Source organism: Sander vitreus, chromosome 5 (genome assembly GCF_031162955.1).
Source record: "Sander vitreus isolate 19-12246 chromosome 5, sanVit1, whole genome shotgun sequence".
In the NCBI taxonomy this organism is placed as follows: Eukaryota; Metazoa; Chordata; class Actinopteri; order Perciformes; family Percidae; genus Sander; species Sander vitreus.
Genome location: NC_135859.1, coordinates 6976698 through 6982697, shown reverse-complemented (window position 1 = coordinate 6982697; position 6000 = coordinate 6976698).

Genomic DNA, 6000 nt, shown 5'->3' with positions numbered 1-6000 from the left:
CTTCCCCTGAGTCTGAGCCTGCAGACACTGAAGCCAACAGTGGACCAGACAGAAGAAACTCAGGGCACTGAAGCAATGCATCAGCACGACTACTCTGAGAATGAAAAAGTGCATGATGGCAATAGCGTGCCTTCCATCGACAACAGTGTCCCCACTATCTTCTCTTGTTCTCCTGCTGAGTGACCCCTAACTGGGGAGGAAATATATGGGCCTGTTGGTCACATGGCAGCTTGAGGTTTCAGAGTACATTGAGTCAGATGTATCTAAAATCTGGTTGGAAACCAACCTAAGTCACCTAACCCTTTCTCTAACTTAAAAGGGGACATGTCAAGAAAAACCCACTTATTCATTGCTTGTGCAGTGTGCACATCACATTTGGGTATCTGGAGTGCCCACCAACCCACAAACTGTGAAATTCGACAACCCAGTCAGTTTTTTGTCGGCCGCCTAAATCAGATCAGAAAACGGTGGGATTCAACAAGCCATTCAGATTTGGCTCCCCTTCCTATGTGGCATGCAGGCTCATTAGAATATACCAGCCCCAACTGAGTATTTTCACCCACTGCTTGAGAACTACGGATGTATTATAAGAATTGGATATCAGACCCCAAGATTGCGTCTATTCAGTTCAATGAGAATTGGTCGCATGGAACATACGCCAAAAAGGTTTCTAGACTTCCGGGTTTACTTCAGTGGTATGGGGCCCACTGAATATGCCCAGTAGTGGCCCCGAAGACCGGGTTCCCGCAGGGCCCTTAGACTTTACATTGGGATGACGTCACAGACGTCACTCTTTTCTCATTGCAGTACCATGAGTGGCCACTGGAAACAAATGGCTGCAAGGCTGAGCAGCACACCGTATCCAGGTCTTAACACTTCCATGGAATTACCTTTGCCAAGTATGAACATGCTTCTTTTTGTGCCTAAAACTGATCAAACCTTAACCATAGCAGAGTCAGATCAGTTAACGGTCTTATTTTTGCAAAAGTGATTTGCAGTGAGTTGACTAAACAACATATTTTGTTGTTTCATTTGGGGGACTTGTTCTCATGCCACTTTTGCCACATAATCCAGTTCTGCAGCATTGATCTGTTTGAAGAGTACTGCATATTCCAAACAACTGTCACTTTGCCATTAAATGACCAGATACACACTTTGGTAGTGGTTGTGCAGAGGCTTGTGGGATGTCAGTGTATAACATCTATTAAATGTCTTTGTTATGAAGGAAAGGCTCTATGTAATACATCAGGACTAAATGAAAAAAATATAAAATGTATCAACCATCAGTAACCCAAAAGCCTTAATAGCTAACCTTCCATTATTTGGTTCCTTTTTAGATGTAAAGTTTTTTTTTACATTAATAAGCCAAAGTACTGCATCTAAAAATCCAGACCACATTTACTTAGTTTATCATTTCAAGCCCTGCATCATATTCTTAGAATTTTCTATCTATCTAGTCGTATTGCCAGTGATTTTACCTGGCCTTCCATTTTCTATAACCTTCAGGAAACACATTCAGTTTTGTCCTCTACACTCACTCTCTGTTGTAGGTGCAATTACTTTCCCTGCTGATGATGCTCTCATCTGCCTCGAGATTCTTTGTGTAATTTCACTGTCCAGAACTGTTGAACCTGAAAGGGAGCAATGTTTTCATGCACACACCAGAGAGCAAACTGTGAGGATTTTGTGTTACTTTTAAATCTCGCAACAGAAAAGTGTGAAAAACTGAAGGTGTCAAACAGGGAGGTGTTATTTTTTCCATGTAATTGTGTGATTCATCCTCTTTAGCATTTTATCACTCGGGTCCATATCAGTAGAAGTAGGATCAGTCAGTTGGTAGTGGGAGATCAAGATTTGTAGCACCTTTCTTTAAAGTCATAATATGCATGTTTTTTTCTATTAATACATATCAGTTTTGCTACTCTGTTGCACCTACTGATATCATTCAATAGTGATAGTTTAGTTAACTTAAACAGCTGGTTAAGGTTAGGGATGGATTGTGATTACAGCTAATAAAAGGTGGACATTCATAGCAAGATTGTGGTGGGACAGGGTTCAGGTTAGGGTTAAGTCCAATGTGCTACACCGGACATAAATTGTGAGGTGTGAAATTTAATATGGAGAAAATCCTAGGATACTAGGATGGTTTATTTGGGATGACTTTTACCGAATGGGGCAAATTGCAATCTGTGTCACAGAGTCGTTGACAGAATGTGTTTGGAATATATAGAAGAAGGAAATATAGGACTCAGTGTAGTTTGTTGATGAAGTATGTTGAAACGATGCATAAACTGACTGTAAAACTCACAATTTATATTTCTCTCTTATTGCATGTTCGTGCAGTGTTGAGCGCAGGGTCCAAAATTAGCACCCGCCACTCACAAAATGCGAGTCAACTTCTACCTTGGTGGATAAAATGAAAGAGATTAGTCACCATTGCCAGGATGCAGATATAGACCAAATCAAATTCTCATCACTGAAACACATAAGTTGATTGACCACGTTTTGTGTTGCATTAACGCTGCACAATGGTCGCAGTACGCAATGTATGTATCAAAAATTGTATCGCAACTCTTTGATTGACCATAACTGTCCACCATCACCGGGAACCACAGAAGAGAATTTCAGGCTGACCACGAAGAGAATCTGCAAGTACATTAACCTAAAAGAAAAAATGAAGAGCACGGTGGAAATACGGTTAAAAAAAATATACCGCCTTCAAGTGTGGCTGTGTGAAACAGCTATGAAAACGTTTGATTTTCACCCTTTACTGGCATCTCCTGGCACCCCATTTACACTTATTCACAAGGGGCCCTATTTTAACGATCTGAAATGCAAGTATCAAACGTCAAACGCAAGTAGCTTTGTTGGCGGATCTTGGGCGCTGTTGCTATTCTACCGGTGGAATAAATGACTCTTGCGCCCGACGCAAATCTAAAATGGGTTGGTCTGAAGTAGCTACATTACTCATAGGTGTGGTTTGGGCGTAACGTGCAATAAACCAATCGGAGCGTTATCTCACATTCCCTTTAAACACAGGCGCCCTTGTTCCATGGCGGATTGCTATTATAATGGCAGATTTGCTAGGCGCACGCTCTTAATACATCCATGGGCGCACGCCAGGAGACCGACGTTTGCTATTGATTTTTCTTTTTGTCAAAATGTAAATAAAGAAATGTCACAAAAACATACTTTCCAATGTTTTGGGCTCACTCTCACTGAATCATGAGGTTATGAATGCATGGTGATATTTTTGCAATGTAGTCTAACATTAGACCAAGATTACCTCACTATAGACGATGCGGCTCTTCTGTCTCTCCTCTCCCGTGCTGCTGCTGGGGCATTTGGGTTAAGTGGCATCGGCACATGCAGTTCAACATCACATCTCACAAGTCCTCATATTTCCTCATTCATGTCATCAACACATCCATGATTCATGGAAATGTTGTGTAAAACAAGGTCATATTTTTCCTTGTAAATATGTATGTATGTATGGTTTGCAAAAATGGGAACTGCTGGGTCCGTGAGATGAGAGAAGCAAAGTGTATGTGCAGTGTGCACACTCTAAATTACGGCCAAGCATGCGCCATTAAAATAGCATCTGAATAACGCGCCACTGACTTTAGACTAGGTTTTTCCTGGTCTGTGGCGGAACTGTTTTCTGAAACTGCAAAATAGCACTAGGGAACGTTTGCGCCGGAACACGCCTCCTCTTTTTGCTGAACCGCCCCCGGGAGAGCAAGTTCATTCCCTAATTTACCGACGTGAGTCTGTTGAGGGAAAAGTCCGCTGTGCGTCGGGTGCAAAATAGGAATGATACATGCGTCGGTGTACAAAGTCAATTGCGCTGGGTGCAAGATAGGGCCCTTTGTGTCTTAGGCGGCTATGAAGATGATCAAATCTTTTCCCGCTTGTAGTCCATAAATGTGATTCATCCGTGTGTTTGTGTTAATGAATATACTACCAAACAGCCTAACATCAGTCAGGTGCATTACCGACACCCTCTGGGCTGGTGTGGGTGTTACCCTGGTTTGCATGTAGCCTGGGAAAATTACTATTGCTATTAGATTTGAGATTTGGCCAATAGAGATGCATTTTAAAACACATCTGGATTTGATTTGGACACAAGACACTTGAAATGACTAGCGTAAATTGGGCCCTTGTAGATCAAAGGATGCAGACCTACATCAGGTGTACGCCCTTCCTGGGCCAAAAGTGGAGTTAGCAGTCCCAAGTGGGAAATATGCAAATTGACTATGCAAACGTTGCTGTAAGAGATGTGCAATGCATTTGCACACATAGTATGTACACATTGAATACAGTATGTATCATTTTGAGACATACTAATAATCCAACAGGTAGACATGCTTCTTTTTCTCTGGAAGCCATGACAATATCGGTTTAACCTCAGGATAGCAATACTGTAGCAGGTTGAAGTCACTCATAACAGTTTAGTGAGTTGATTTTGAGAATCTTTTGCTGTGTGTTTTAAGTGGGTTCAGTTTACGTGTACCATTGAAGTGGATGTCAAATATGTTGTAGGTATTGTCAGCAATGACAAAACAAAAGGCAGAAAACTTTTTTAGCACCACTACTTGTAACACAGTTGTACAAGTACTGTATATTTACCTCACTTGAAATTCACTTCAAGTCAATTGACAGCATGGGCGGCTCATCATGCTGGTAAGCACAGGACACGTGAGTCAGTCACACTAAATAATCACACTAAATAATCTAAATTTGAAGCCTTTAAAAAATATTACCACAATGCAATGGAAGGCTTCTTTACAGTGAAAGTCCATTACTAGATCATACAGAATATAATATCTGTCTTGCTAAACACAGTTCGACTTGACTCTGTCTGCCTCTTCATGATGTAACCCAAACATGTCCAAATAGTTTGAGCTCTGTTGTGTCATTCCATCAAGAGATGAGGATCTCTTAACTGAGCTGCTTTTCTTGCTTTATTGCTGCCCTGCAGTCAAGTGTCTCTGTGGAGAGTTGAAAGCAAAGAACAATACCATGAATGCACTGATGCACATATTGAATCATATAGTCAACTTAATTCTACTCATTTATTCTTAAAGGTCCCATATTATGCTCATTTTCCGATTCACACTTGTATTTTGGGTTTAGTAGAACCCCCTTACCCCCCCCCGAAAAGTCCAGTCTGCTTTGATTGGTCCACGTTTCCAAGTCTTCCATATCTGCACTCTCTCTGTCTCTGCACCGTCATTGCAGCCAGGGAATGACTGTAGCGGCACTTTCTACCTAATATGTAGTATATTTGTGACATCACAACTGTACGGAAGTCCTGACGGCCCGTTTCTGAATACAGGCTGTGTGCATTTCTCTGTAGATTGAGCATTTTGATACTTTCACAGTATTTATATAGCACCTCAACCTTCTTCATAACAAAAAGAAGATGTGAAAATCTCACTTTTTACAATATGGGACCCTTAATGTTTAGTCTGACAATTGTTAGTCTCGCTTTGTCAGACCTCCCTCCAAAGCGTGCTGAAGGAGAGTCTGGCTACTCCACGCAGAATTCAGTGATGGGAGGAAAGCGTGCTCTGGTTTAATGGCATTCCTTTAAACCAATCAGAATCATCATGGGCAGTGATAAACTCCGCACAGAGCCGCTGCAAAATAGTTGTGCGAGAGAAAACTCAGATTGGACAGATAGTCTAGCCAGCTGTCGCAATTTAACAGGCAGAGATCTGAGGAGCAGCCAACCATAGTTCTCATAAATCCACAAATTTGAAATCCCAACACAAAGAAAGAAACGGAAGGAAACGGAAAATACATGCATCCGGCGGAATTTCCTGCAGCACTGGAGCAATCCCGAAAGTGGAACGCGCAGGATATAGACTAGACAATTGTAGCTAATGCTAGTGTATATGCAATTAGAGATTTTTTTATTTTTATAGTTTTTGCTGTGGTGGCTCTGTAAAAATTAGATTCAAAATGTTTTCACATGCATGTTAAGTAAACCAGTTT